Raw genomic sequence first — 12,147 nt, forward strand, 5'->3', positions numbered from 1 at the left:
ATGAGCTCTTTGTCACCTCCATATACGAGAAACATATCCTTAGTCCTTTTCAGGTATTTCAGGATGTTCTTGACCGCTGTCCAGTGATCCACTCCTGGATTACTTTGGTACCTCCCTGCTAGACTTATAGCAAGGCACACATCAGGTCTGGTACACAGCATTGCATACATGATAGAGCCTATGGCTGAAGCATAGGGAACATCTTTCATTTTCTCTCTATCTTCTGCAGTGGTCGGGCATTGAGTCTTAGTCAACTTCACACCTTGTAACATAGGTAAGAATCCTTTCTTTGCTTGATCCATTTTGAACTTCTTCAAAACTTTGTCAAGGTATGTGCTTTGTGAAAGTCCAATTAAGCGTCTTGATCTATCTCTATAGATCTTAATGCCCAATATGTAAGCAGCTTCACCGATGTCTTTCATTGAAAAACTCTTATTCAAGTATCCCTTTATGCTATCCAGAAATTCTATGTCATTTCTGATTAGCAATATGTCATCCACATATAATATCAGAAATGCTATAGAGCTCCCACTCACTTTCTTGTAAATACAGGCTTCTCCAAAAGTCTGTACAAAACCAAATGCTTTGATCACACTATCAAAGCGTTTATTCCAACTCCGAGATGCTTGCACCAGTCCATAAATGGATCGCTGGAGCTTGCACACTTTGTTAGCTCCCTTTGGATTGACAAAACCTTCTGGCTGCATCATACACAACTCTTCTTCCAGAAATCCATTCAGGAATGCAGTTTTGACATCCATCTGCCAAATTTCATAATCATAAAATGCGGCAATTGCTAACATGATTCGGACAGACTTAAGCATCGCTACGGGTGAGAAGGTCTCATCGTAGTCAATCCCTTGAAATTGTCGCAAACCTTTTGCGACAAGTCGAGCTTTGTAGACAGTAACATTACCGTCAGTGTCAGTCTTCTTCTTGAAGATCCATTTATTTTCAATTGCTTGCCGATCATTGGGCAAGTCAACCAAAGTCCACACTTTGTTCTCATACATGGATCCCATCTCAGATTTCATGGCTTCAAGCCATTTTGCGGAATCTGGGCTCACCATTGCTTCTTCATAGTTCGTAGGTTCATCATGATCTAGTAGCATGACTTACAGAACAGGATTACCGTACTACTCTGGTGCGGATCTTACTCTGGTTGATCTACGAGGTTCAGTAGTAACTTGTTCTGAAGTTTCATGATCATCATCATTAGCTTCCTCACTAATTGGTGTAGGTGTCACAGAAACCGGTTTCTGTGATGTACTACTTTCCAATAAGGGAGCAGGTATAGTTACCTCATCAAGTTCTACTTTCCTCCCACTCACTTCTTTCGAGAGAAACTCCTTCTCTAGAAAGGATCCATTCTTAGCAACAAATGTCTTGCCTTCGGATCTGTGATAGAAGGTGTACCCAACAGTCTCCTTCGGGTATCCTATGAAGACACATTTCTTTGATTTGGGTTCGAACTTATCAGGTTGAAGCTTTTTCACATAAGCATCGCAGCCCCAAACTTTCAGAAATGACAACTTTGGTTTCTTGCCAAACCATAGCTCATAATGATGGTGCCCTATTTAACGTGAATGCGGCCGTCTCTAAAGCATAACCCCAAAACGATAGCGGTAAATCTGTAAGAGACATCATAGATCGCACCATATCAAGTAAAGTACGATTACGACGTTCGGACACACCATTACGCTGTGGTGTTCCGGGTGGAGTGAGTTGCGAAACTATTCCGCATTGTTTCAAATGTAAACCAAACTCGTAACTCAAATATTCTTCTCCATGATCAGATCGTAGAAACTTTATTTTCTTGTTACGATGATTTTCAACTTCACTCTGAAATTCTTTGAACTTTTGAAATGTTTCAGTGTTTCATTAAGTAGATATACCCATATCTGCTTAAATCATCTGTGAAGGTGAGAAAATAACGATATCCGCCACGAGCTTCAACATTCATTGGACCACATACATCTGTATGTATGATTTCCAACAAATCTGTTGCTCTCTCCATAGTACCGGAGAACGGCGTTTTAGTCATCTTGCCCATAAGGCACGGTTCGCAAGTACCAAGTGATTCATAATCAAGTGGTTCCAAAAGTCCATCAGTATGGAGTTTCTTCATGCGCCTTACACCGATATGACCTAAACAGCAGTGCCACAAATAAGTTGCACTATCATTATCAACTCTGCATCTTTTGGCTTCAACATTATGAATATGTGTATCACTACTATCGAGATTCATCAAAAATAGACCACTCTTCAAGGGTGCATGACCATAAAAGATATTACTCATATAAATAGAACAACCATTATTCTCTGATTTAAATGAATAACCGTCTCGCATCAAACAAGATCCAGATATAATGTTCATGCTTAACGCTGGCACCAAATAACAATTATTTAGGTCTAATACTAATCCCGATGGTAGATGTAGAGGTAGCGTGCTGACCGTGATCACATTGACTTTGGAACCATTTCCCACGCGCATCGTCACCTCGTCCTTCGCCAGTGTTCGCTTAATCCGTAGTCCCTGTTTCGAGTTGCAAATATTAGCAACAGAACCACTATCAAATACCTAGGTGCTACTGCGAGCTCTAGTAAGGTACACATCAATAACATGTATATCACATATACCTTTGTTCACCTTGCCATCCTTCTTGTCCGCCAAATACTTGGGGCAGTTCCGCTTCCAGTGACCGGTCTGCTTGTAGTAGAAGCACTCAGTTTCAGGCTTAGGTCCAGACTTGGGTTTCTTCTCCTGAGCAGCAACTTGCTTGCTGTTCTTCTTCAAGTTCCCCTTCTTCTTCCCCTTGCCCTTTTTCTTAAAACTCACTGTCTTGTTGACCATCAACACTTGATGCTCCTTCTTGATTTCTACCTCCGCAACTTTTAGCATTGCGAAGAGCTCGGGAATTGTCTTATCCATCCCTTGCATATTATAGTTCATCACGAAGCTCTTGTAGCTAGGTGGAAGTGATTGGAGAATTCTGTCAATGACGCAATCATCCGGAAGATTAACTCCTAGTTGAATCAAGTGATTATTATACCCAGACATTTTGAGTATATGCTCACTAACAGAACTGTTCTCCTCCATCTTGCAGCTATAGAACTTATTGGAAACTTCATATCTCTCAATCCGGGCATTTGCTTGAAATATTAGCTTCAACTCCTGGAACATCTCATATGCTCCATGACGTTCAAAATGTCGTTGAAGACCCGGTTCTAAGCCGTAAAGCATGGCACATTGAACTATCGAGTAGTCATCAGCTTTGCTCTGCCAGAGGTTCTTAATGTCGTCAGTTGCATCAGCAGCATGCCTGGCACCCAGCGGTGCTTCTAGGACGTAATTCTTGTGTGCAGCAATGAGGATAATCCTCAAGTTACAGACCCAGTCCATATAATTGCTACCATCAGCTTTCAACTTTGCTTTCTCAAGGAACGAATTAAAATTCAACGGAACAACAACACGGGCCATCTATCTACAATCAAACATAAACAAGCAAGATACTATCAGGTACTAAGTTCTTGATAAATTTAAGTTCAATTAATCATATTACTTAAGAACTCCCACTTAGAAAGACATCCCTCTAATCTTCTAAGTGATCACGTGATCCAAATAAACTAAACCATAACCGATCATCACATGAAATGGAGTAGTTTTCAATGGTGAACATCACTATGTTGATCATATATACTATATGATTCACATTCGACCTTTCGGTCTCAGTGTTCCGAGGCCATATCTGCATATGCTAGGCTCGTCAAGTTTAACCTGAGTATTTTGCGTGTGCAAAACTGGCTTGCACCCGTTGTAGATGGACGTAGAGCTTATCACACCTGATCATCACGTGGTGTCTGGGCATGACGAACTTTGGCAACGGTGCATACTCAGGGAGAACACTTTTATCTTCAAATTTAGTGAGATATCATCTTATAATGCTACCGTCAATCAAAGCAAGATAAGATGCATAAAAGATAAACATCACATGCAATCAATATAAGTGATATGATATGGCCATCATCATCTTGTGCTTGTGATCTCCATCTCCGAAGCATCGTCATGATCACCATCGTCACCGGCACGACACCTTGATCTCCATTGTAGCATCGTTGTCGTCTTGCCAATCTTATGCTTCTACGACTATCGCTACCGCTTAGTGATAAAGTAAAGCATTACAGGGCTATTGCATTGCATACAATAAAGCGACAACCATATGGCTCCTGCCAATTGCCGATAACTTGGTTACAAAACATGATCATCTCATACAATAAAATTTAGCATCATGCCTTGACCATATCACATCACAACATGCCCTGCAAAAACAAGTTAGACGTCCTCTACTTTGTTTGTTGCATGTTTTATGTGGCTGCTACCAGCTTAGCAAGAACCAATCTTACCTACGCATCAAAAACCACAACGATAGTTTGTCAAGTTGGTGCTGTTTTAACCTTCGCAAGGACCGGGCGTAGCCACACTCGGTTCAACTAAAGCTGGTGAAACTGACACCCGCCAGCCACCTGTGTGCAAAGCACGTCGGTAGAACCAGTCTCGCGTAAGCGTACGCGTAATGTCGGTCCGGGCCGCTTCATCCAACAATACCGCCGAACCAAAGTATGACATGCTCGTAAGCAGTATGACTTATATCGCCCACAACTCACTCGTGTTCTACTCGTGCATATAACATCAACACATAAAACCTAGGCTCGGATGCCACTATTGGGGAACGTAGTAATTTCAAAAAAAATTCCTACGCACACGCAAGATCATGGTTATGCACAGCAACAAGAGGGGAGAGTATTGTCTACGTACCCTCGTAGACCGGAAGCGGAAGCGTTATAACAACGCGGTTGATGTAGTCGTACGTCTTCATGGCCCGACCGATCAAGCACCGAAACTACGGCACCTCCGAGTTTTTGCACACGTTCAGCTCGATGACGATCCCCGGACTCCGATCCAGCAAAGTGTCGGGGATGAGTTCCGTCAGCATGACGGCGTGGTGACGATCTTGATGTTCTACTGTCGCAGGGCTTCGCCTAAGCACCGCTACAATATTATCGAGGATTATGGTGCAGGGGGGCACTGCACACGGCTAAGAGATCAATGATCAATTGTTATGTCTCTGGGGTGCCCCCTGCCCCCGTATATAAAGGAGTGGAGGAGGGGGCCGGCCAAGGAGGGTGGAGCGCCCAAGGGGGGGAGTCCAACTCCCACCGGGAGTAGGACTCCCCCTTTTTCCTATTAGGAGTAGGAGAGGGATGGAAGAGGAAGGAGGGAGGAAGGAAAGGGGGGGGCCGGCCCCCTTCCCAATTCGGATTGGGCTTGGGGGGGGCGCCCCCTCCCTTTCTCCTTTCCCCTCCTTTCCACTAAGGCCCAATAAGGCCCATATACCTCCCGGGGGGTTCCGATAACCTCCCGGTGATTCGGTATTGTCCCAATCTCACCCGGAACCTTTTCGGTGTCCAAATATAGTCGTCCAATATATCGATCTTTATGTCTCGACCATTTCGAGACTCCTCGTCAAGTCCGTGATCACATCCGGGACTCCGAACAACCTTCGGTACATCAAAATATATAAACTCATAATGAAACTATCATCGTAACGTTAAGCGTGCGAACCCTACGGGTTCTAGAACAATGTAGACATGACCGAGACACGTCTCTGGTCAATAACCAATAGCGGAACCTGGATGCTCATATTGGCTCCTACATATTCTACGAAGATCTTTATCGGTCAGACCGCATAATAACATACGTTGTTCCCTTTGTCATCGGTATGTTACTTGCCCGAGATTCGATCGTCGGTATCTCAATACCTAGTTCAATCTCGTTACCGGGAAGTCTCTTTACTCGTTCGGTAATACATCATCTTGCAACTAACTTATTAGTTGCATTGCTTGCAAGGCTTAAGTGATGTGCATTACCGAGAGGGCCCAGAGATACCTCTCCAACAATCGGAGCGACAATTCCTAATCTCGAAATACGCCAACCCAACATGTACCTTTGGAGACACCTGTAGAGCACCTTTATAATCACCCAGTTATGTTGTGATGTTTGGTAGCACACAAAGTGTTCCTCCGGTAAATGGGACTTGCATAATCTCATAGTCATAGGAACATGTATAAGTCATGAAGAAAGCAATAGCAACATACTAAACGATCGGGTGCTAAGCTAATGGAATGGGTCATGTCAATCACATCATTCTCCTAATGATGTGATCCCGTTAATCAAATGACAACTCATGTCTATGGTTAGGAAACATAACCATCTTCGATTAACGAGCTAGTCAAGTAGAGGCATACTAGTGACACTTTGTTTGTCTATGTATTCACACAAGTATTACGTTTCCGGTTAATACAATTCTAGCATGAATAATAAACATTTATCATGATATAAGGAAATAAATAATAACTTTATTATTGCCTCTAGGGCATATTTCCTTCAACATCACTAAGCCAGCAAGCACACACACACACACAACAAGAACTCATAGCAATCAAGCACGGAGGCTAGGAGAACAGTTGGGAGCCAGAACGGAACTACCTTGCTAGTGACAGGATGCCCAGGAGGAAGTGACTGGAGGCGGCAGCGGCGAATCCTTGCAGCAGCTGCGGAAACATAAGACATGCATTTCATCAGTTGGCAATGGAAGCATTCATCATATTCATACATACCTGTGTTTCTTTATGAGCACTCCACTTCTCCGCCTCACACCGTTGACCTCCACCTGAATAACCTAGTTAATCAACAACACATGATCCATGGGGTGATGATAAACCTTGTATACATCTGAAAATTGATGGGAGGCAGTGTGGAGTATTAGATCTCTGACCTCTGACGGGCCGATGAGCCAATGGAACAAGGGGATGGTGAGGGTGGCGTTGAACACCTAGGCCCAGCGCCGGAAGGGAGCATCCAGAGGAGTACCTCACGGACAGCCTCCTGCTGCTGCGCGTGCAAGCACCTCGCACCCCGCCTTCTCCTCATCCTCACCGGCCAGCTCTTCTTCCTTCTGGTGAACTTCAGCATCGTGCATGCAAACATCCCATGAACACGTGTTCCAGCGGCCTAATTTGTCCTAGCAAAAAAATCGCATCATGAGCAAAAGAACGAATTCACAACTAACATTTCAAATCGAGATTTATCCATTAGCAATCCCAAAATATATAAATAAAGGGGTTTCTAATTGACCACCTGAGCATTTCGAGCTGTGCCGGAAACCATGGGTAGAGCACCAGCTGCAAGTGTCGTCGACCACCCGCTGAGGCCGCCGTCGGCCGCACGACCGCAAGAGCCGCCGTCCGCCGCACCACGAGGAAGAGGCGGAGTGCAGCCTTCCGTGCAACACGCTCGAACCCCAGCTTCGGCGCGGCTCCCGATCCAGGAGCGGATCGAGCAGCGGCCAACCTCCAGGTCGCGCCTGTCCTCACCGGCGCAGGCCGACGCTGGTCATTCTCTCTCCCTCCCTCTCATCATCCTCTCTCTCTCCCGTAGGGTTCGCGCAGGAGGAGGGGACTAGGGTGTGCACTCGCCCCCGATGTCATAGACGGAGAAGCCGTCGGCGCCTTGGAACCGAACCCCCAGACCTGGTCCCGGGGTTCGCAACTTAATGCCGCCACCGGAGCGTCTCCTCCACCATCGCTCCTCTTGCACCGCGGCCAACGCAGAGATCAGGAAGGAGGAGAAAGCTAGAAGAGAGAGAGGAGGAGACGAGTGGTTGTGGCGGTGGTAGGGATCCAGGGAGGGAGGCGGAAGGGAGGAATGGGTGTGGTGGATTTGAGAGGGAGGAGGGAGGAGGGAGGAGTGCGTGGCTGTGGATTGGGGGCTAGGGTTGGTGCGGTTGTGTCCAGTGAGACGACAAGACCCGTATCTAGTGTTGCCAATGAGCGGGACCATGAGTAGCGCTGGCCCACCCGTCATTACGGCAGGCCAATGGTGGGTGCAGAAGCCGGGTGTACATGCAGCTGACGACCCCTCCGCAACTGCTGCCCACACCGCACGACGCGGGCAGCGCGCCAGGAGCGTCCCGCCAAGAGCGGTTGACCCCAAAAAACTCTAGCCTACACCCTACACCACGGGACGGGCACCACTTCAACCGATGAGCGGGACCAAGGGCAGCACTGGCCCACCCGTCATCAGTACAGCACAGACATGGCAGAGAAACCGCTAGCCATCCCTCTACGGCTCACCCACTCCGCACGATGTAGAGGGCGCGGCGCCATGTGGAGAGGCGCGCGGACACCCAGAAAAGTTCGACCCAGCCAATCGGATCCAGCCCGAGTCCACAGGTCATACACTGTTCAGATTTCACAACACGGTCGAAACGACAGGAGTCAATTCCCAGCGAGATCCAACGGGCAGCAGGCAAAAAAGAAGACTTCGTTGACCAGGATCGAACGACCATTGAAGGAAACGATTGGGGGAACATTCTGGGAGCGAGTTGCCCAGCCTCATTATTGGTTTAAATAGGTCGTTTTGACCTAAAAATAAAAAATAAGGAAAGGACTTTCAGACGGAGCGCCGCCGTCTCGAGACGGAACTTGGGCAGGAGCACTTTTGTCCTCCGGTGGAGCGATTCCATTGGGGGAACTTCCCTCCCGGAGGGGGAAATCATCGTTATCATCATCACCAATAACTCTTCCATCTTGGTAAGGGAAATCTTCATCAACATCTTCAACAACACCATCTCATCTCAAATCCTAGTTCATCTCTTGTATTCAATCGCGTTGCAGATGGCAGATGGGAGTTTTTAATATCCGGTTGTAGAGAACCTGACACCAGATCCGAATTAAAATACACCAACCGCGTCTGTAACCTTGATTGTCTCTTTTCGAGAGAGTCAAGAAGAGGACACGGTTGGGTTATGTTTGAACGTAAGTAGTCCAGGATCACTTCTTGATCATTACTAGTTTGCGACCGTTGCATAGTTTCTCATCTTATTCTTATACTCATAAGTTAGCCACCATACAATGCTTAGTGCTGCTGCAACCTCACCACTTATCCATTCCATTCCCATTAAGCTTTTCTAGTCCTGATACCCATGGTAATGGGATTGCTGAGTCCTCGTGGCTCACATATTACTACCACAACAGTTGCAGGTGCAGGTAATGCGGTGATCCGATGTGAGAGTGATCTTTGCTTGCTTTGGAGTTCTTCTTCTGCTTTTCTTCTTTGATCAGGGGATAGGTTCCTAGTCGGCAGCCTAGACTAGCAGGGTGGATGTCGTTTGAGTTTCTGTTTGTATTTCATCCGTAGTCGGATGCTGCTCTCATGTATGATGTTTGATGTATTCTTGTGGCATTTGTATGCCTTTGTATGTATCCCCAACTATTATGTAATGGTGCGATGTAATGATATCCGCCTTGCATAAGCGTCTTCAATATACGGCCCTTTCCTTGGTGGGACCTTCGAGTTCCTCTCGGATAGGATCGCATATTGGGCGTGACAGAAAGAGAGGCTTCACATATAAATATATTATCTTGGACATCCTTTGTAATTGGGAGCACTCACTAAAATATGACATGCTAAAAAGTTGATGTTGGACAAGGAAGACAACATAATGAGTTATGTTTGCTTATATCTGAATAGAAGTTATATTGGCATGGATCCTACTTGTTCTTTGCACCAAGTAGAGATACTACTTGTTCTTCCAAACATCCCTTAAACCAGTTTTGCCATGAGAGTCCATGATACCTACCTATGGATTGAGTAAGATCCTTCAAATAAGTTGTCATCGGTGCAAGCAATAAAAATTTCTCTCTAAATATGTATGATCTATTAGTGTGAAGAAAATAAGCTTTATACGAACTTGTGATATGGAAGAAATAAAAGCGACAGACTGCATAATAAAGTTCTTTATCACAAGCGGTAATATAAAGTGACGTTCTTTTGCATTAAGATTTTGTGCATCCAACCATAAAAGCGCATGACAACCTCTGCTTCCCTCTGCGAAGAGCCTATCTTTTACTTTTATCTTCCACCCTTATACAAGAGTCATGGTGATCTTCACCTTTCCTTTTTACACTTTTTCCTTTGGCAAGCACTATGTGTTGGAGATATCTACATATATATATATATATATATCCACTCGGATGTAGGTTATCATAAAGTATTATTGTTGGTACTACCCTTGAGGTAAAAGGTTGGGAGGCGAAACTATAAGCCCCTATCTTTCTGTGTCCGATTGAAGCTTTGAACCCATAAGTATTGCGTGAGTGTTAGCAATTGTGAAAGACAAAATGATAGTTGAGTACGTGGACTTGCTGAAAAGCTCTTGAATCGACTCTTTCCGATGTTATGATAAATTGCAATTGCTTCAATGACTGAGATCATAGTTTGTTAGTTTTCAATAAAGTTTCTGATTCATACTTTATCTTGTGAATGAATTGTTACTTTAGCATAAGAAATTATATGACAATATACTTTATTGTCCTAAAGATGATCATAATGCCCTCATGTTCGTATTTTATTTTATCGACACATCTATCTCTTAACATGTGGACATATTTTTCAATATCAGCTTTCGCTTGAGGACAAGCCAGGTCTAAGCTTGGGGGAGTTGATACATCCATTTTTGCATCATGCTTTTATATTGATATTTATTGCATTATGGGTTGTTATTACACATTATGGCACAATACTTATGCCTTTTCTCTCTTATTTCACAAGGTTTACACAAAGAGGGAGAATGCCGACAGCTAGAATTCTATATTGGAAAGGAGCAAATCCGAGAGACCTATTCTGCACAACTCCAAAAGTCCTGAAACTTCAAGGAGAATTATTTTGGAATATATAAAAAATATTGGGCGAAGGAAGCATCGGACTCACCAGGCAGCCACAAAGTGTGGGGGCACTCCCTACCCCCTGGGCGCGCCCCCTGCCTTGCCGCCAGCCTGGCATGCCCCCGGTGCCCATCTTTTGCTATATGAAGGGTTATTACCTGTAAAAAATCAGGAGGAAGCTTTCGGAACGAAGCGCCACCGTCTCGAGGCGGAACTTGGCCAGAACCAATCTAGGGCTCCGGCGGAGCTGTTCTGCCAGGGAAACTTCCCTCCCGGAGGGGAAAATCATAGCCATCATCATCACCAATGATCCTCTCATCGAGAGGGGGTAAATCTCCATCAACATCTTCACCAGCATCATCTCCTCTCAAACCCTAGTTTATCTCTCATATCTGATCATTGTCTCAAAACTTCAGATTGGTAACTATGGGTTGCTAGTAGTGCTGATTACTCCTTGTAGTTGATGCTAGTTGGTTTATTCGGTGGCAGATCATATGTTCAGATCCTTAATGCTATTTAATACTCCTCTGATCATGAACATGAACATGCTTTGTTATTAGTTACGTTTGTTCCTTAGGACATGGAAGAAGTCTTGTTATAAGTAATCATGTGAATTTGGTATTCGTTTGATATTTTGATGAGATGTATGCTGTCTCTCCTCTAGTGGTGTTATGTGAACGTCGATTACATGACACTTCACTATGATTTAGGCGTAGGAGAAGGCATTGGGAAGTAATAAATATGATGGGTTGATAGAGTGACAGAAGCTTAAACCATAGTTTATGTGTTGCTTCGTAAGGGGCTGATTTGGATCCATATGTTTCATACTATGGTTAGATTTATCTTAATTCTTGTTTCGTAGTTGCAGATGCTTGCGAGAGGGGTTAATCATAAGTGGGAGGCTTTCCCAAGGAAGGGCAACACCCAAGCACCGGTCCACCCACATATCAAATTATCAAAGTAACGAACGCGAATCATATGAGCATGATGAAAACTAACTTGACAATAGTTCCCATGTGTCCTCAGGAGCGCTTTGCTTTATATAAGAGTTCGTCTAGGCTTGTCCTTTGCTACAACAAGGATTGGGCCACCTTGCTGCACCTTAGTTACTTTTGTTACTTGTTACCCGTTACGAATTATCTTATCACACAACTATCTGTTACCGATAATTTTATTGTTTGCAGATAATACCTTGCGGAAAATCGCTTGTCACTTGCTTCGCTCCTCATTGGGTTCGACACTCTTAGTTATCAAAAGGACTACGATAGATCCTCCATACTTGTGGGTCATCAGCGCCCAACAAAATGGCAAGATATTTCATGCTCGTCCGCCAGCAAGAGGCAAATCAGTACGTCAAGCACT

The sequence above is a fragment of the Triticum dicoccoides genome, chromosome 6A, assembly GCF_002162155.2.
Source record: "Triticum dicoccoides isolate Atlit2015 ecotype Zavitan chromosome 6A, WEW_v2.0, whole genome shotgun sequence".
NCBI lineage: Eukaryota > Viridiplantae > Streptophyta > Magnoliopsida > Poales > Poaceae > Triticum > Triticum dicoccoides.